The sequence below is a fragment of the Sminthopsis crassicaudata genome, chromosome 1, assembly GCF_048593235.1.
Source record: "Sminthopsis crassicaudata isolate SCR6 chromosome 1, ASM4859323v1, whole genome shotgun sequence".
Classification (NCBI taxonomy): domain Eukaryota; kingdom Metazoa; phylum Chordata; class Mammalia; order Dasyuromorphia; family Dasyuridae; genus Sminthopsis; species Sminthopsis crassicaudata.
In genome coordinates, this window is record NC_133617.1 from 655,524,036 (window position 1) to 655,545,726 (window position 21,691).

Consider the following 21,691-nt stretch of genomic DNA (forward strand, 5'->3'; position numbering starts at 1 on the left):
TGAGGCACACAGAAGTTCAGTGCCTTTTTCAAAATTACAGTTTCTAAATGTCAGAAGGGAATTTGACTCCAGGTTGTCCTGACTTCAAATCCAATAGACTATACACCATGACATGTTGCATTTCAGTGGTAAGTACATTTTTTTTCATTTTATTATAAGGAAACTTGGAATAATGGGAAGTATGCTCAATTTGAAATCAAGAGAAATCTGCTTTTGAATTGTCTATGAAACTTACACATTACATTCATTCTCAGTCAGCTTTATGCACTTTATCTGTAAAATGGGTGTAATATTTATTCATTATTTACATCACAGTATTGCAATAAGGAAAGTAATTTGTGAATCTTAAAGGACTATAGCCATATGAAAGGATGAGGATGATGAATTTTTTGCTGATGAGGAAAAGGATATTAAATCATGTCAAAGTTTCTACAGATACTATAGTTCTTAAAATGTGGATCTCAATTGTAAATCTTTTTTTCACCACAACCACGACATTGTTTCTGCAGATCTGACTATATTTGGATTAGATTTCCTCCCCTCCATTTCAATTTCTCTAAGGTCAACTTTCCTCCTGAAAATAAAGCATGCTAATCTCATGTAACTGCAGGGTTTTTATAGCTTAAAACATGGCTTACTCTAGTAGAGCTTGAATTAAAGCCTCTTTTTAAGAGCAATTATGATCACTGATGAATGACCTCCCCAAATAGAAGTATGTGGTCAGCAGAGTATAAAAAGCATTAATCTGCAAGCAGTACTTTGATAAACTGAATCACTCACAGTGATCAGTCATGGTCATGAAGAACTAACAGAAAGGGGAAATCACAGGAGCTCAAATCAGTCACCTTAAAAAACTTATAAGCAAATGAAAATACAAAAGTACCTTGTGACAAGAATAGGTCAAGAAAGCAACAGGAGGAAATGTAAGTATAACAGAAAAATAGGGATTGAAATCAAGAAACCTGATTTCACACCCTGATTCTGCAATTAACTTGCTCTGTCATCTTAAGAAAGGCATAGTCATTTAATGTGGGGGCAACTAGATAGTGCAGTGGACAGAGCACTATTCCCTGAAATCAGAAGGACACTTAATACTCACTAGCTGTGTGACCTCAGGTATATCACTTAACCAAAATTGCCTCACCAAAAAAAAAAAAAAAAAAAAAAAAAAGTAATTTAATTCTCTGAACCTCAGTTTCCTCAAAACAAAATATGAATAACAATATTGTAGTAAATATGTCGTAGTATGATCATAAAGATCTGAAGAAAAAAAAAAACTATGCATAAAGTTTTTTTTTTGAAAACTTAATGAAGATCTCATCTGTATAACCTATTTCAATTGCTAATTGTCCCAGAGTAGGGAAAAGGCACTGAAAGAGAGAGAGAGAATTTGCAATTGAAGAAAAAGTTAAATGACTATTAAAACTGTTTTTACATGAAAGTGGAAAGAAATAAAATATTATTTAAATTTTTAAATGATATAATATATAAATTCCAGATGTCCCTATCTCATTACTTTGTTGTTGATGCTGTTAAATCATTTCAGTTGAGTCTGTTTTTTTTGTGATCTCATTTGGAGGTTTCTTGGCAAAAATGCAAGAATAGTTTGCCATTTCCTTTTCTAGTTCATTTTACAAATGAAGAAATTGAAGCAAAGAAGGTGAAGTGATTTGCTCAGGGGAACATAGTTAGTAAGCATCTGAGACTGGATTTGAATTCAGGTTTTCCTGACTTTTTGTGTTCTTCACCACTTAGTTGACCATTCAATTACTACCACTATTGCTTTTAGTAATAGTAATAATCATGCTATTGAAGGGCTTAGACGGAAGGGCTGTCTAAGATTCTGTTCAGTGTTGAATTTCTATGATTATTCTGGTTGTCAAAGAGGAGTTGAAAAAAAAGGTGAAGGTTAAAATGGGATTAATCAGAGAAAAATTCCTGTGTGGGAGGAAGGGCTTTTTCTTGAACTGGATCAAGAAAGACTGGTAGTTAATCGATGTTAATAGAAAATAGAAGACCTTTCAAGGAGAGTCAAATTTTAAAACAAAAGTATAGAGATAGGGTTCAGCAAATTGTACCCATAACATAGACAGATTTCTCAGAGGGAAGGAGATATTTGGGGAACATAAAATGGAATTGGAAAGCTTCAATAACTTTATCTAGCCTTCCTGAGAGCCAAGTTAAGGAGTTTGGATTTAATCAGAGATAGTAGGGAGCAACTGTAGTTTCTTGAGAAGAAAAGTAAACAAAAGAAATGGTAGTGTACCTGGATAAAATTGGGGCTGAAAGAAGAATGGTGCATAAAGATCAGCAAAGGGGCTAATACAGAAAGAAATACAGAGGTGCTGTCATGAAGGTTTGAACTTGGATGGCAATAGTGAAAACAAAAAGGAAGGAGAGAAAAATGAAAAAAAAAAATTGTCAAACCAGAACTACCAAGGTTTGGTAATTGATTGGATGTAAATGATGAAATAAAGAATAGAATCAAATATAAATCCAAGAGTGTAAAAACTAAAGTCAGAGAATAGTGGAATCTTGGATAGTACTGCATATATGAAGAAAGGTGGCATAAAAATGAGTTCAATTTTGCTTTTTTCCCTTTTTAATCTTTACAAATTTTCTAAAACTCAGCAAAATATCCTCCCTAGGTAGCTTAGTCCACAAGACCTAGATGAGATAAAGTCTATGGCCCTAGCTCTTCCCATCAACAGCTCATAACTAGTATTGTTCCTCTAAAAACTTATGAAAGAAATCTAGGTACTCAACTAGCTGTTCCAAATTTACATTCATGCTATATTTCTGTCCTAACTACTCTTTAAAAATAGTGATATTTCATACTTTTTGTTGTTCTCTAAATTGTAAGTTTGATTCAGATGTGCCAAATCTTAATTAGTGGAAAGACAAGATTAATCAATCAACATTTGTTAAGAACCTATTATGTGACAGTACTGTGCTAAGCGTTGCGAATACAAAAAAGAAGTCCTTGCCCTTAAGGAGGTTACATTCTAATGGGGAATACAACATGCAAACAAATATATACAAAGCAAGATATATATACATATATATATATATATATATATATATATATATATACATATATATATGATAAGTGGGACATAATTAACAAAGAGAATTAAGAGAGGTAGGGGAAGGCTTCTTTTAGAAGGTGGGTTTTTAAGAGAAACTTAAAAGATCTTAGGGAGGGCAATAGTTTTTCTCCTCAATTTACAGAAGAACAAACTAAAACTCCAAAATTTAGAAGAACTTGTACAAAATCACATAGTAAATAGCAAAGCAAATTCTTGAACTCAGTATTTCTACTATATCACATTAATGACTAAACGATATATCTTAAATTTGTAAAATCCTTGAGTAGTGGGTCTGTTTCATTTTTTTCTTCATATTTATAACAATAGCACTTTAAATATGATCCTTGATAAGCTTGTATAGAATAAAAAAACATATTTCACATGCACATTTTATGTAGGCAACATATCAGTCAAAACTCTCTAAGAATCATTAGGAGGATCTCCAATATTCTAAAAGGTAGAAGCAAATGTGGTAAATGAACAAAGTTAAGTAATTTTAGCCCTTTCTTTGATCTGCTGTGAACCCCAAACCATGACAGATATAATACACTCAAGAAAGGGCTTTGAACTCTTGGAGTTGCTAATTTGGCATTTTCTTTTTAGAGAAAGGATTCTTTCATCACTGAGGAGTGTGCTGACCATGGAGATTAGAAGGTTGTAGTCTCTTTGAAAGTTTTCTATGACATTATAAAACTCATAGAGGGTGGTTCAATTACTTCTGAAGTACAATTTAGTTACTTTTAAGAAATCAAATAGAGAGGCTAGTTCTGCTGTATGAGTTCAGAAAGAGACATTAGACTTGGGAACAAGGGAGGGCATATGCTACCTAGCCACTTCTCCTTCAGTCCATGTTCTACTTTTTGCAAATAATTATTTAAGTCATGGGAAATTAAAGGGCATGTTAAATAGTAGTGCCAGATGATTGTGCCTTGAATCTTTGGCCCCTTAAGAAGCTGTGCAGCCTAAAAATAATACAATTTAAGAAGAATGTGTAAAAGAAGCTCAAGGAAACAACTATGTACACATTCATATGTGCATATATATGCACATTTGTATAATTCTACAAATTTGTATCATCTTTCTATATGTATATATACATGTATATGAATTTATCTATAGCACTTGGGGTGTTCCTCCATTCTATGGGATTACTAGAGTAGCTTTTCCAGATTCAAAGTTGCCTATGAAAAAACTTTTATTCAAAATAATAGAGAATGAACTGTTACTAATGTGTGTGTGTTTTCCCTCTCCAGCCAGATTGAGGACACAGTTATATCAAAGCAAAGGTATTTCATGAATTAGTACAGGAAATTAAACAAACAAATAAACCTGGGCAATATTCTCCTCCAAATAATACATTATTGGTAAATAGGGTAGGCATAAATAGGCATCACACATCAGGGGCACACAAATGGAATACACACAACCAAGTAATATGTGTGGAACATTTCAACCAATGAAGTCTGCTGATGAAATCACACTTTTCTCAGTGTTTTCTTTGCTACTGAATATTTTCTTTGCTAGGCATTGGTCTATTGGTCTCAGATAATTTTTTCCCTGAGGCAATTGGGGTTAAGCGACTTGCCCAGGGTCACACAGCTAGGACAGTTAAGTGTCTGAGGCCAGATTTGAACTCAGGTCCTCCTGACTTCAGGGCTGGTGTTTCTTTCCATTGTACCGCATAACTGCCCTTGTCTCAGATAATTTTATTTTTGTTTTTCTACAAGTTGATCACTACCTACTTCCTACTCCCAATGTTTATGTTTCATTATTTTGCCCATTAATATATTAGTTCCAAACTTTAGGATGTAATGCTTAGACTACCACATTGGTAAGATCAGGGCGACCTATTTAGTCATATCATCTATATCCCATTAAGAGAGGAAGAACTCCCTACCTTAGATAAAGTATTTTCTTTTTAACTCCTATGTCTGGTCAAAGATGACAAGCTTTCATTCTATAAAACTGTACCTTTTAAAGTGAGACAGCTCCAGGTTCCCTTATAGTTTATCATTAAAATTAGCTTAAGGCAGGCCATAGTGTAAACCATTGTTTTCTATGCGTTTAGTTCCTATTTCTGCATTTATTATGCCTTTACATATAATTGGTGAATAATAGAGATTCAATACAGATGCTACTCTTCATCTTTACCGGACTCAAGAGAACAGGAGCCATAGTTATCTGTACTTCTCTTTCCTATGACTAGCAAATTACCATCTCTTCTTCCCTTAACTCATGTAACTCATAAATATAAAGAAGCAAAAAACAAACAAACTTTTTCACTTTATATATACACCCAGGATTCTCACTTCCAGCCATCTCACTCCTACACCTCTTAGGTACTATTTACCTTTTTGCTCACCTTTCACTTTGTCCTTCATAACTCTCACTGTATCATTCTTCATTCCTTACCTTTTCCTCTCCTACATTTGCCAGTTTCTTGCACTCATAGAAACTTCCAAGAGACACTGAATTCCTGACTTCTTTCCCTCCAAATATAGGGTGTTGCTTTGTGAGAAATAATAGATATATTTAATAGTTCCTTCTATGTCCCTTCTGTTATATTCATTCAGACCACCTTTCTTCAGGAGATTCATTATATCCATCTATATTATCTGCTCCAAACTCTTGTCACTCTCATCTGCTTTTCTCTGTCATTCTCATACATTTTTCTCAAGTTGTACAGTTTTAAACTCACAATTTTAAAAAATCTAATGAAATACATCAATAGACATATTATTGACTCCCTTGAAAATCACACCCCATCAACCTTCTCATCTCCTGAAACTTATATTTTCATCACAACAATGAAAGGAATGGAACAAAAATCATGTATTAAAACATGCAACTACTCATAATTTTATACTTCCAAATTCTGGGCTTGTCCTGACTAAGATTAATTACCTACTATTACAGGTCCAAAATTGGGATGGGGGAGTAATGAACTTGTCATCCATAAGCTTCAACTGTACCCCTTGGTCTGAGACCAATAGACCAATGCCTAGCAAAGAAAATCTTCACTAGCAAACAATGAGAGAAGTATGATTTCATCAGCAGAAGACTTCATTGGTTGAAATGCTCCTTCACACATATTACTTGGTTGTGTGTATTCCATATTCCATTTGTGTGTCCCTGATGTGTGATGCCTATTTATGTCTACCCTATTTACCAGTACTCAGAGAACATTTATTTATTTATTTAGCAGTAGCAGAGTTAACACTGAAGATACTTCAAGTAGATTCAATGGAGGAAAGCTACTTTCCCTGAGGTACCAATCATTTTCCATTAGTCAGGAGTTGGAGAAAGCTCATCCTGACTGCTTTATACTCAGGTGACAAGAAAGTTTATTCCCCTAAGCAAACCAAATATTGAGGTGGTCTAAATAACTTTTAATCCAAACAAAAGAAAACAAAAAATTAATCTAAGTAGAATGGGAACAATATAAGGATATTGCCTCGATACTCCATGATCCTGAATCCTGAAATTTCAGCTCTAATCATAGATTCCTGGTTATTACTTATATCTTGCTTATTATCATTTTCTCTCTTTTCCTTTTAGAATTTTTATTCATCTTTTTTTTAAATAGTAGCTTTTTATTTTCAAAAAATATGTAAAGATAGTTTTCAATATTCACCTTTGCAAAAACTTGTGTTCCAATTTTTTCTCCCTCCTTTCCTTCTACTTCTTCCTCTAGATGGCAACTAATCCAATATATGCCAAATACGTGCATTTCCACATTTATTATGGTGCACATAAAAGTCATATCAAAAAAGAAAAAAATGAGAAAGAAAACAAAATGCAAGCAAACAATAACACAGGTGAAAATGCTGTGTTGTGAACCATACTCAGAGCCCACAGTACTCTTTCTGGTTGCAGATGACTCTCTTCATCACAAGAACATTGGGGATGGACTGAATCACCTTACTGTTGAAAAGAGCCAGGTCTTTTCATTCCATCATCTTGTTGTTGCTGTGTACAATGGTCTCCTGGTTCTGATTATTTTACTTGACATCAGTTCATGTAAGTCTCTTCAGGCTTTTCTGAAATCATCCTCCTGATCATTTCTTACAGAACAATAATATTCCATAATATTTGTATACCGTAACTTATTCAGTCATTCCCTAACTGATGGGCAACCATGCATTTACCAGTGTCTTAACACTACAAAAAGGGCTGCCACAAACATTTTTGCACATTTGGGTCCTTTTCCCTTTTTTTATGGTCTCTTTGGGATATATACCCAGTAGAAACATTGCTAGTCAAAGGATATGCATAGTTTGACAGCTCTTTGATCATATCTATTTATACTTTTAAACTCTTTTGCAAAGTTGTCCATTAAGATTTCCCTGAACCATTTGTTGTTATTCTCTTTTCGTCTACCATGCAGGAAAGTGCTGTGAGGTATGTATGTGTATATATTTTATTAATGCAATTATCAATGCAGTATAGCTATCTGTGTTTCTCTCCCAGCCCTCCAATAAAAGCTCCATGGGCACAGGAACTTGTCTAACACAGTATTATAAAAACACAAGATGTTTAATAAAAGTTTGTTGCATGAATGAATAAATTAATGAATGAATGAATGCACACCATTACTAGGATGCACTCATTCTGTGAGGCTTTCCTGATGACACATTTATTTGACATTGAGTACTTGGTACTTTAGAGCAACAGGGAAACTGCAATAAAAACAGGACAATTTTGAATAAAAAGGAAAACAATGAGGAATTCTTGGTGAGAGGCCAACATGAACTGTCATAATTCATTTTAGCTACATTGCAACTTTTTAATATTTAAAAAAACACATTATCTATCATAAAGCTTGCCAACTAATTACACTAATGAATGTTTATATAATTTGCAAATTAAAATGATAATTTTTAAACAGTCTGTAAATTACTGTCTTTTGGCTATTGTAAATACCACTTCTCCTGGGGGAGTAGGCTGGGTATAGAGATAGAGTTTATTTGGAATCAGAGCATCAGCATTCAATTCCCCGAACTAATACTTATTTATATTTGTGTGACCTTGGAAAAGTCTGCATTTTATGTCCTCCTCTATCAGATCCTCTTTCTAATCTTGTATTATTTTTTTTTTACAATATTGGTACTTAATAAATGATTATCTTATTGATTTGGATCAAATTGATGTGGTAGGAGCTTCCATTACTAGTGAACATCATTTGAACATTTTTATTAATCCATAAATGAATAAAGAATTTATTAACAGCTTAGAGTTTAGAAAAAAGCAATATGTAAGGCTGTAAATACAAATAGAAAAGATAGTTCCTGCTTTTAAGGAATCCACTTTTTAATTCTAAACCATCATTTCTATGAAAAGTAAGGTTTGCCAAATACTTTACATATATTATCTTGTTTCATCTTTACAACTATCTGCACTATACTTGTAAAGCTTATACTATACTTACAATCATTCCCATCATATAGGTAATGAGACTGATGGTCAAAAAAGTTAATTGACTCGCCCATGGTGAAATAGTTATTAAGTACCAGAGACTGAATTTGAAGATTTTTGTACCTGATTCCAAAGCCTGCATTGTTTCAATTATGCCAGACTGAATCAAGGGAAATGGTTTGACTTCATAGAGCCCTGGGATCATTGTGGTGTAAAAGTGACTCTGAGACCTCAAAGTTTATATTTGTAACATAAATCTTTGCAGGTTCTACCATACTGAAAAAGGTTTTGTGTACAGTGTGTTCTGATGACAGACGTACTGGTTGCCATGTGTATTTCATATCAGATCAATTCAGAGATGTCCATTACCTTGTTGATTACTAGTGGATGAAATTTTCAGTCGAAAGGACTTCTCAAGCCTTGGAGTTATAGTGGGTTACATTGGTGAAAGCAATAGCCAACTAATGAATGACCTAGATCCTTGATATTTTAGAGCATAAAGCTCAAAACAAAAGTTAATAATGAAAATGGTACTCATTAGATGGATTTGTGGATATAATCTCAAATGAAAAAGAAACTTGAATATCTCTAAATGTAATTTTTTCCCCCAAAAATATCTCTTTCAGTATAAGCTCATAATACAGAACAAATTGATTGCCCTTTGTCCAATAAGATCTCTTCAAATTACATTCCAAATTCATTTTTGTTCCTGGGCAACAGCTTCCCTAATCTGTAAGTCTAAATTGGAATAAGCTCATCAAAAATAGTTACTTCTTAAACATCTAGGTTCAGGAAATACATGGGAATAAAATAAATACAGAATTAAACACAAATGCAGTTTTTGTTGTTTGTCCATTTTTTTAAGAGAAGCAATTGTATCACAAGATGATGTATTGACTGGTACATTAATTACATTTAAGTGAGGTCAAGTTTCACAAAGAATCATTGAACTCTAGTGGCAAGACAAAAGTTGGTTATGACTGATGATGCTGCAGTAGATATCCTTGTCATCTCTGAAGGCTGAGCAATCTCTAAGAGCTATTTTCAAGGCCATTGAAATAAATTGTTTACACTGGGGTAAATCTTTACACATTTGGAATAAACACTATCCTAATTCATCACTAGGTTTGTGACCTATCAATCTCCTTAAATTTGATTTAGTCTATTTACTGAGAGGAGTTGCTAAAGTAGGGTTACTGCACATGCTACAGCTTCTTGAAGCCACAGGTAAGAATTAAGTGCCAGGATACCAATGGTGGAAAAACATCATTGAAAATGGTTTGGTATAATGGAAATGCTAGTTTTACTTAACTTTCCATACAACCTAAATGTAAATATTGAGGAAATAACCTCATTCTCACTTTTGAGATCCATTAAATTTAAAAACAAAAGTCTTTTACTATCTTCTTTCAAAAAGAGTTTAAAGTATGAAAGAAAAAGATGAGGTAGATAAACACATCTTAATAAATATTCACTGAGAACCTATTCTGTGGCAGGCACTGTACTCAGCATTGTGTATACAAGAGAAAAAAAAAAGAATGACATCATATCTAATTACAAGGAATATATATTTTATAATACATATAAAATTTTGTATTTTGTTGTATATGTATATAAACCCATTCTATTATTCTGTATTATATTATATACATATTAATACATATATTCCATTATTCTACATTCTATTTTATACATATATGTTCTATTATTCTGTGTCCTATTATATAAATATACATGCTATTGTACACATATACATACATATATATTTTCTATATATTTTTTTATTTTTATTCATATATATATATTTATGCATATGTATACAAGACTTTTATATTCTGTTATATATACAAATATACCTATAAACACATATACATATAAACAGCATAAATATAAAATATATAAAAACAACTACATACATATATAAAAAATTCAATAAATATAAAGTAATTTGAGAGAAAGGACATTAAAAACTAAGACAATCAGGAAAAGCTCATTTTAATAGATGATATTTGACCTGCATTTTAAAGGAAGAAAAGGACTCAATGAGTAGTGATGAAAAGAAAGCACTCCAGCTATGAAGGAAAGCCACTGTAAATCCACAGAGATAGTACATGGAATATAGAGTATGAGGAATAGAGAGATGGCTGGATCACATAATATAGAGAAAGGAGTACTATTTACTGTAATTGGAAAGATAGGTGGGGGGAAAGTTATTCATGGTTTTAAAAACTAAGTGGGTGATTTTATATGTGATTCTTAAAGCTACAGAAAGTTACACAATTGATAAATTAAATGGTACTGTAAGATATGTATGTACTTAGGGCACTCCAATCTCAGGTTTTATGTCTGATCAAGTTCTAAGAGGCACTTTAAGGACCTTGGGAACAAATTGCTTTCATAATCTCATTCCATTGGGGGAAGTCTTCACATGCTTGTGGACCCCCCCCCCCAAACTCAATGAAAGGTGTGTAGCCCATTAACCCTAAACTTAGTGTAGCCCATCTGCCAAGGGGTTGGCAGAGTGTAGCTGCAGTACGGTCTACACCTTCATGGAGCTATAGCTGATAAGGCTCCAGCTGGACCCCAAAGTGGACGAGCATCCAGAGGTAATATAAAGCCAAGAGCCCCTGGTGAGTTCAGTGGGGACCTAAGTACTACATGTGTATAATATTTGATTGATGAGATTCCCATGGAAAATTTGGAGAATACAGAGACATTCTGATTTCTAAATTTCTAAACACATGGTAAATATGGTAAATAGAATCCATTTTGGTTGCATCAAATCACCCAGAAATGGGGCTAAACTCAGAAGGAAGTAGTTAGCTTTATTCTTTCAATCAATTTCACTTTTTCCAGTCTCAACTAATGAGAAACAGGGCTTTATTTAATTTTATTTTCCCTGAGGCAATTGGGGGTAAGTGACTTGCCCAGGGTCACACAGCTAGTTAGTATTAAGTGTCTGAGACCAGATTTGAACTCAGGTCATCCTTACTACAGGGCTGGTGCTCTATTCAACACTGCTTTAAAGGAAAGGGTCTTTATTCTTTTTCATCCAGATCAATAAGTGGTCCATAAATATAAGCCTGTTTTTGTCCTATTTTTTTTTCTGTCATTTTAGGTGAAGAAAATTAGAGGCTATACCCATGCAAATTTTGTAAAGACAAAAATGCACACCATTAGGAGGTCCAGTGATGAGTTTTTGCTGATATTTTTGAGTAACAGGTACAGTTTTGAGGAACCATATTTTGGCTCAAGTCCAGTGATATGTAAGACAGTCTTAGCTACTGGTAATGTTATGTCTAGATATGAACCAGGTGGAACCAATGTTATATAGAAACCTCCCCAGAGGTCAAAACAGTAATAGTGAGAGTATGCATTTGAGGTGATGGGGAGAAATGGTGATACTGATTTTCTTGCTGTATATTTTGAAAAAATCTGGATTGTGTTAGTTAAATGGAATTTGGGTGTTAATTGTAGGAGGCATACCCTGGAATAGATGCTAAAACCAATACATTAGAGAAGAGAAATCCAGTTCCTGTAATTAAGCTGATTTGTCTCTAAGAGAGAGAAGTCAAGGTACTTAACTATGTAAGTTAGCTCTTTAATTAAATTAACTTGAACAGAACTAGCCCATTCACCACAATGCCTCTGTTTTCCACCTTTCTTTGTAAGATAAGATAATAGAAGTATATAAAATCTTCAGATCAATTTTTTGGTGATCCAATTGATAGGTTTTCTTTTTCTAAAAAAGTAACTGAGTCTGAAGTAGATTATAATAGTTACCTCTGCTTATTTTTTTCCCCAACTATAATGGAAGGAGGCAATGAGGCTCATAATCCAGAACTCATTTACTGGGCTTTGGGATGGGTTTTTGGTTTCTATAATTGAATTGGGGAGGGGAGAGAAAAAAAGGAAGGAGAACACTTCACACAGAGTAATGTTAGCAGGCTTGGAAGTATTAACCCAGAAAATCAGAGAGCTGACGAGTTTCTCCATCCTGTCCTATGATTCAGAACTCTTCCCTGCTGCCCACTGCATGATAGAGGTAAGCAGCATAACCTTTCAGTCTGCTACAAAGTACTGACCTGAAATAGCCCGCTGTCAACTTGCTTTATTTGTCTGAAATGACTTTCTTTGTTTGAGTGAACCAATCTAATCCATAGTTTTAAAAGTTGCCCTCAATACTACTGGAGAATATAGAAAGAAATCCAAGTTTTAACAGGTGATTTCGTCAATGAGTCCAGATGCTACTAATTTATTGTAATTTGTAATCAAAATAAATAAGATGACTAGAGAGGATTTATAGTTGTCACTTTGATCTACAGAGAAGAGAATAAGATCCAATCACTTAAAATATTTGCAGAAGTTTTACTTACTAATATTATAATAAAACGATTACCATGTTTCTCTCTGTGGACATGTAAATCCCTTCTCACTGTACAGTTTGTGGTATGTGGGCATGGAAAATTAAATTTATTATACCTCACCTGGGGAAATAACTGTCACTCCCGGGTTAAAAATTCATTTCTTAGAAATCAAATTTAGAACTCCTAGGGTTTTATTTGTTGAATGCCTTTATAAAGTGCAGTCCAGAGATATCCAAAAATATTTTCCAGTAATTTTTCCCCTTAATTTATTAAAGTATATTCCTTGATTAGAAAAATCTTTGGATCCTGAATAGTATGTGTCATGTAAATCATTAAGGCTTTTTATTATCAATTTTTTAATTCTTTCAAAGTTTTGACATATATATATATATGTATATATATACGCACACACACATATACATATATACATATATACATATACATATACACACACATACTCATTTCTAAAATGAAATTAAACTAGACCATTTATGTTTCTTTTTATAAATTATAGTAAGCCAGTGACATGTACTTATATTTGTTGCTATTTTAAATGAAGTTTTATATATATATATATTTGATTGGGAATAGATATAAAAAGTAAAGGACAGTGATTCACTTTAGAACTAATTGAGAGAAGGGGAGGAATGAGTAAAAACTCACATTTTGCAAAACTTCAACTATATATTTCAATGGGCCCTGTTTTCATAACCCATACTAAAAAAGATCACTAGAACTTGACTATACATTCAAAATCAGTCAATTGTAAAATTTTGTGGCAGGGGAAAAATTAATAAGCCTTTAGGGTATATTTTAGTCACCGATTTAAGGAAAAAAATAAGAAGCATAAGACCCCTAGAGTAATTGTACTGGGGTTTTCTGCCAATTTGCTTTTTAAATCAACTTATTTTAAATAAATGAGTGAATGAATAAATAAAAAAGAATGCATTAAGGACTGTCAATTTATGTGCTAAGCGTTATGGATATAACTATAAATAAGGATAATTCCTTAGCCCCTAAAACATCCACATTCTACTAGAAAAGATAACATATTAAGAGGATTGGTGCCTCCTTCTCCCATTATTTTTTTGTATAAATTCAGCAAATGAAGCCACAGAGAAGTAATACATTGATATTCTTTACATTAGAAATCATACTATCAATTTAATTATAATACCAGACTTAGAACGCAGAGGGTCTGTGTATGTAGTTTTGGGAAAGATATGTCTTTTGGTAAATTTTTTTGCCTTTTAAAAAATATCCTTAGAACTTAGCACAGTGCCTGGAACACAGTAAATATTTAAGCTTTTGATTGATTAAATGATTGAGAGTATTTGGTACATCAATAAGGCAGCTGCTTATGAGATGGGGAAGAGGGATGGTGGATAATGGAGAATGACTAGAGTTGATTTGGCCAGAAATAGTGCATTATGAGAAACATTCACTAAGCAGGATACTGGGGTCCTAGAATTGAACTTTTGGAGATGAAAGGATAAATTCCTCCAGACCATAATCTCTTGTCTGAGAGGCAAGGTGGATGATGAGATAATATGGGAATAAAGTGTCAAACTAGTTGTAATCTATAATATATAATAATCTGTAATATTATCTAACAATAGAATAAAATTATCATAATATTAATTTCCTAAAAAAATAAACAATAGGTGTCTGAAGGTGAAGAAATTTCTAGTCCTCCAAAGAATGATATAGTACATTCAAAAAAAGGACCAAAGGATAGATATTTCAGTAATGGAAAGAAGAAGAAAAGTAATTGATGACTCTTTGTTCAAGGAGTAATGGAAACAGCTATTTGCTGACCTGATAAACACAATAGAGTTTTGTTGTCTTGTAGAGGGTTGTATCTTAGGTATAACATAAAACCTATTAGAAGAATTACAATTACCCCCTTTTTGTGATTCAAGAGAACTTATTTAACACTTTCAGATAAAAGCTAAAAATTTTTCTCAAACATTTTGACAAATTAGGAAACAATTAAATATATAGGGCACATGATATGATTTTCTCACTTTTTTCATGGAGAGCAGTTTATGAAGAAGAGAAAAAATTAATTTGGAGAGTGAACAGGTGATGTAGAAGTTGATTTGGGAATTGGATTTGGAATTCTGGATCCTCACTTACAATGTAGGATTGACAAATGACTTGAGAGAGATGGGCTACACATGGCAAAAGATAGTACAAATTTATTGACAGCTGTATTGCAAATTTAAATGAAAAGGCTTTAAACTCAGAAGGAGAGGGAGATTTCCTAATAACCAAGTTAGGTACTATAAAGAAACTCTAGAAAGAAGCAAGAATAACAATTAAAGTATCTAAAAATTCAAAGCAGATAACTTCTACGAAAGAATGTAATTGTAAAACCCAATGGTTTCACATATCTGTTCTCAAAAATTGAAAATTTTGGAAATAAAAAAGAAAAATTAGAAGTTCTAACACAAGGATGCAAATTTAACAACATAGTTATAATTAGGACACTGTCGATTATTAAACCTATTTAAAAGAAATTACAAAGGTCAAAAAGATAGGGATTAAACTGGGGTAGCATTTTATAGGATGTCCCAGTACAATTTTAAACTATTAAATCTCCCTCTTCCATCCTTCTGCTTTTAAAGTTAATTTATTTAAATCTGTAATGCAATTTATAAATAAATTTGTACCATCCTTTGCAATGAATACTCCATTTCTGTGGAGTTCTGCATGGATACTTTTAGAACACCCTATATTAAAGTATATTCATGTGGGAAATCGAGGATGCAGAGTAGAAAATGTAACATAATATTTCAAAAAAGGTCCAAGGAAAGGGAAAGAGAAGTTCTAATGACCTTTCTCATATTTAGCTAGGTTGACCTTAAGAAATTAAATAGTCTGCTGGTTGGAAGACAATCAAAACTTCTGAGGAGTCTGAAACTGTCTGAAATTATTATGCACTGGTAAAACTTTTGTGAAGTCAGAGTTCCCTAAAATCCATGAGAGAGATGAGATGAAGAAAGACTTGGTGGAATCTTCCCAACAGCCAAAATAAGTAGGAATGTGCCTCTTTTGCAAAAATCTTCGCAGTGTCAATCTTTATACTAGATTTTAATTTCTATCTACAAAGGACCTTTTGCCTTTAATCTGGAGGTTTTGAATTTTGAAATTTAAATATTTATTAATGTTTCCATTTTCTGCAGCTATACTTGAAAGAAAACACTGAGCCCCTTGTTCAGAGATCAGCAGTTTATCTGCTCCTTGAGTGCTATCCCTTGAAAATGAATCCAGTAGTAAAATAGCAAAGTACTTCATTAACACTTGGGGAGGTGTTACTTTCCAAACTCCTTCTCAGAGGGAATCTGAAGGTGATTTTTGGAAAAGAAAAGCAGGTTGCTTCTTGTAAGAAATAATTACCAGCTAGAGGGTAAAATTAAATTTCACTGGCTTAATATTTTATAAAATTAAAACAGATGCATTCCATCTTAAAAGTCCTGACTGGCAACTACCCTTTCTATTGTTAAGGAATTAAAAATGAGTTCTGCAAATTTTTTTGGTCTTACAAGCTTTAAAGTTTACTACTCTTCACCTGTAAGGAAGTAGCAAATGAGTGTGGAACTATGGCTGTAATAAGAATCTATCAACTGAAAATCAAAGCATTCAAGATTTGTTTTGAGCATGATTTTGGTTTTGTTTGTTGTTTTTGGCAGGAGTAGAGGTCATCAGATTATGGCTGGGAAATAGGCTAATTATTCATATTAAATGGTATGGAAAGAGCATTGGTTTGGAATTAAAGATCCTGAATTTGATTCCCAGTTTTACTACTTTATATCAACATATCTTGAAACAAATTACTTCTCTCTAGGCTATTTCTTCATTTATAAAATATTCCTAGTCTATTTTAGTTAAATGGTCTCTTTCAACTCTAGGCTTTGCTTTTGATTTCGAAAACTGTCAAATGCATGTGTTTTGTATACAGAGTACCCAAGGCCTGGATGATATTTTTGAGTACCCGTTTCACTAATTCATTCAGGAAATATTTACTGGAGATCTACAATATGCTATTGTACTAAATTTCAGGAGCATTAAAACAAACAAAAATTGTCTATCTCATCCACCTACATGAGGCTGTGGTGACAGAAATAAAAGCATGCAAGATCATGATATACTTTCCTTTCAGAGTTAAGTAGACTGCTAAATCTCACGCTGATGTTATGTTTTTCTTTATACCACAATGCTTTTGCCCCTGTGGAGTGACTTTTGGAGGAGACTAGTGCTAACTATTTCAAATCAGTTACCAGGCAGGAAATCATTGCAGAATTTGGAGTTCACTGTGGTCACAATAGAGTATGTAGGGACTCTCTACTGCAAACAAATCAAAGAATTTGGGGCACAAATACATATGTATTTTATTACAAATAAGTAGCCTTGGGAGACTCAATAATAGGAGGAATATTGCTTAAGCATAAAATCCTTAAAGAAACTTCTCTATTCTTTAAAAATAGAATCACTATGTGCCATAACTATCAAATTTACTTTGCTCCTTTTGTCTGAATGTTTGAGAGGAAGTATATCGCGTTCTATTTGTGATCAGACCATTTTTTTTTTTTTAAGTAGGTCCAACAACAATAGAATAGCATGTTTATTTGGTAGCGATCTACTTGTAAAAATTGTAAAGGTACCAGCGACAATTGAGGTCTACTCTAAAGATATATTCTGTTTTATTTTCTGCACTAATTACAAATAAGCCAAGAAAGAGAAATTCTTCTTCCTCCCAAGTAGGTAGTAGCCATAGATTCAAGGAAAATTAATAGATATTTTCATTTTTTATATGTTTCAATCATTATGGAAGAAGACACACACATAGAGAGTCAGAGACAGAGTCAGACAGAGAGAGAGTTTATAGTTTGTAATTTAAGCTTCCTTTAAAATGTAAAACTTAGAATAAAAAAAAAAATGAAAGAAAAAGGAAAGATGAAGGGGAAATTTATTATACAACTTTTCTGATGAATTGGCCCAGCTATTTTTTAACCATTCCTTTAGTTTGTATATATCATTTCATTTCAATTATAAAGAATCTTGCTTGTGATCATTATTAAACTCTTCCAGGTAACTGGAAGTCTATAGTCTATAAGAAGTCTATAATCTTTAAATTTGCAAAATTCACATATTTATTGTTTTTGTTTAAAAGCTGTGCCTATATGTTGCAGGAACCCAAGAAAAGTGTGTTAATAGTTACCTCTAATGAATAATAGGCAGTATTCAAGAATGTTTTTGTTAAAGATACATTAATATCTATATGTGGTAGATGTATCACACAATGTGGTATAATTAGCACAATTACCTTCTCCTTTTTCTCTGGCTGAGAGGAAATAGGTTGTTTTCTAAATGTAATCAGAACATTTGTTCTTGAAAAAAATAACCGTGATCGACACAGGGAAACCTTTCAGCTCAATATGATACCAATAATGAAGAACACTCTAAACAGGAGGATTTCATTAGAATTAATCTAGTCCAATTTCCCTATTTTATACATCACATGACTTGCCTAGGGTCCCACAGCTATTCAAATTTTAATTTAGTTCATGAGGCTCCAAATTCATTGATCTATCACACCATATTGCTTCTATTTGTGACATACTGAAGAGGGACTGATGTTAGGCACAGGCAGAAAAGTAACTTTGTGTCATGAATTTAATGGAGACTTTAAACCTCTTCCTTATCCAAAACCTAAAATATATATTCCTTATCTGATTTTATGAGAGGCAGGTAGGTGGCCCAGTGGATAGAATTCCAATCCTGGAATCAGGAACATATGAGTTCAAATCTAACTTCAGACACTTACTAGCTATGTGACCACTTTCTTCATCTACAAAATGAGCTGGGAAATGCCAAGCTATTTTAGTATCTTTGACAAGAAAACCCCATAGTGTCATAAAGAGTCAGAAAAAAAGAAAAAAAAAAAAAAACTTAAAATGACTGAACAAAGATCTGATTCTTTTTTTTTTTTTTTTTTTAATTATTATTAATAGTTTTTATTTACCAGATATATGCATGGGTAATTTTACAACATTGACAATTGCCAAACCTTTTGTTCTAATTTTTCCCCTCCTCCCCCACCCCCCCACAGATGGCAGGTTGACCAATACATGTTAAATATGGTAAAGTATAAATTAAACAATTATTTTGCTGTACAAAAAGAATCAGACTTTGAAAGAGTGTACAATTAGCCTGTGAAAGAAATAAAAATAGAGGGATTGGGAATTCTATGTAATGGTTCATAGTCATCTCCCAGAGTTCTTTCCCTGGGTGTAACTGATTCAATTCATTACTGCTCTTTTGGAACTGATTTGGTTCATCTCATTGTTGAAAATGGCCACATCCATCAGAATTGATCACCATATAGTATTGTTGTTGAAGTATACCATGAAAGATCTGATTCTTTAGGTAAAAATGTACACTTTTGATTTATGAGTTTGCCCATCTACTAAAATGTATACTTGTAAGAAAGATCAAGTTTTAACAATAACTCCCCATTGCTTACAGATTAAAAATCATATTTCTTAATATGGCATTTTATCCCTTCTACCTTTAAATTACATGTATATGCAAACTGCTGCAAATTCCTTTTGCAAATCAAATCCCCTCTATTTAATTAGACAACGACCCTCCAGTGTAATTGGTTTCTTCATGTTCTCACACTCTCTCAAGCACATTTTCTTTGTCATACTTTGTGCTATATATTCTTTCTCTCCCCAGAAATGCTCTTCTTATTCTTTTCTGCTCATCTAATTTCTACCTCTTAAAATTTAGAATTCTATTTCTACATCTATTGAGAAGACTTTCAAGTCTACTGAAGTTCATTGTTATTTCCTCCATAAAAACTGTTGTAGAAATTATTATTTTTATTACTCATCTGTCATGTGATCCATTGCCACCTTGAGTAATTAATTGTTTTTCAAAGTACTGTTGTCAAATTATTATTATTATTGCACTTCAATAATTTCATTGAAAGGTCACTTTCTTAGAACCAGAATATAACGATACTTTATTAGTTTACTTCAGCCAACTCAAGTTTTCATTGATGAATAGGAAGGAAAATTCTTCAATGAATCAGGTGTTTAGAAATTAACTAAAGAGTACATAGGGAAAATGCTTTATAAGATGAAGCACAAGACATATATGAATTTCTTTGCTTTATCTTTAAAGGGAAGGGTTTTGTTTGTTTGTTTGTTTTGTTGTTATTGTTTTGAGTTTTTGGTTTTGGTTTATTTTCCACAACATGATATCAAAAGAAAATCTGAACTAGTTTCAGCTATTGTGGAAGTTAAGCTATATATTGCACTGATTAACTATATGCTTTCCAACTTTATATATGTCAGTTTAAATTCATTAACCTATAACAACCCTTAAATGCTTCAACCATCACATAATTATTCAATTAAATTGTTACTTGAATCTGGATAGACAAATCATTTTAGTCTAAGTTGAATTGTTATAGAAGTATTATAACCATAGCATACTCTATATGTATTGCTTTTAAATACAAAGCTCTATGCTAGCAATCCAGTTTCATGGTGTCAAATTCAAAAAAAAAAAAAAAAAAAAAAAAGAAAGAAAGAAAGAAAGAAATAAGGATCCCTTGTGGGTCACATGTTAACTTAGAAAAGAATATATCAATATTATCTTTGTCTTGTATTTTTTATTTATTTTGTTATTTGCCAATTACATTTTAATCTAATTTAGGCTATACTTGGAAATGTTTACAGCTGGAGGTAGCCTATAACAGGTCCATGTTTGATATTTGTATTAAGAAATCTTAAGTTTGCTTGAAGGACTTGTTTTACAAGAGTAGTCATACCTTTTGGTAATAGTACAAATTCATGTAGCAAGATAGAATCTTTAAAGTGTGTGTTTATAAATTTATATATACTATATGGGCAAATCCATCTTACATGCATACCACATATCTTGCAGTTGAAGTACTCTTATCTATCTAACATTTAATATATTGTTTGATATATTTAGCAATGAGAAGTTACCAAAGAAATGAGGAAAACATAAAAAAAAAAAAATACTTATTTACCCAAATAAATTTATCTAAAGTGAAAAGCTTGATTATACAAATGTCATGAGTGTACTGATTTACTATTTGGGGAAAAAATAGTCTTTGTTTGGCAGAACGTTAAATGTCAGCAGAAGGGCTTATTATGATCTGCAGACACATTGGCAAAACAGAATTCAGATGAATTTGAATTAAAACTAGGGAATTCAATCATAACAACATTCAATATTGTTTAAATACAAAGACAAAAACAAAGTAAACTACTTAGCCCCATCTTGTCACCTGCTCACCTTCAAGATTTTTATTATTTCAACTTTTAGTAAGCAGTTTCTTTTTCTAAGACATAGGTTTAGAAAAGAAGTTTATCTTCTTTGTTTTAACTTTTAAAGGATGAAATTGTCATCAAGATAAATTAAAAATCACTAGAAACTTGGTCTGGGAGTCTTAGAGCATTACAGCAGTTTAAAAATACTGAATTTACTCATAATGAGTTTATAGTGCCTCCTTATTAGGTTTGTAATTTGTTTACTATCTCCTCTTTCTCCCTTCAGAGAAGTCCAAGGTAACTAGAAGGGGGTGGCTAAGAAAGCCTGAAGTACTGATAAGATTATAATACTCCCTGAAGCAAGCAGGGAAGGGCTTTGATAAGGATCTTCTCAGCCTCTTAGTCACATCCCTGGAGGTCTTGGGAAATACCAATTTTCCGTATCCAAACAAAAAACCAAGTTATGTCGTCAAAGCCTTGACCTTAAATTTTCCATAAATATGTC

General features: G+C 32.6%; 1 protein-coding gene across 5 annotated transcripts in view; it reads left to right on the plus strand.

Moving 5' to 3' along the window:
• The window catches only part of LOC141551390 (E3 ubiquitin-protein ligase Topors-like), a 342,185-nt gene that overhangs the window by 276,614 nt on the left and 43,880 nt on the right, over window positions 1-21,691 (plus strand). For 2 of the 5 annotated variants that reach the window (XM_074282994.1, XM_074282996.1), the window contains one exon: window positions 41-128. The exons of the other annotated variants lie outside the window; for them this stretch is intronic. The gene's annotated coding sequence lies outside the window, so the exon portion shown is untranslated. The remainder of the gene's footprint in view (window positions 1-40; window positions 129-21,691) is intronic. 5 annotated transcript variants of the gene reach the window in all.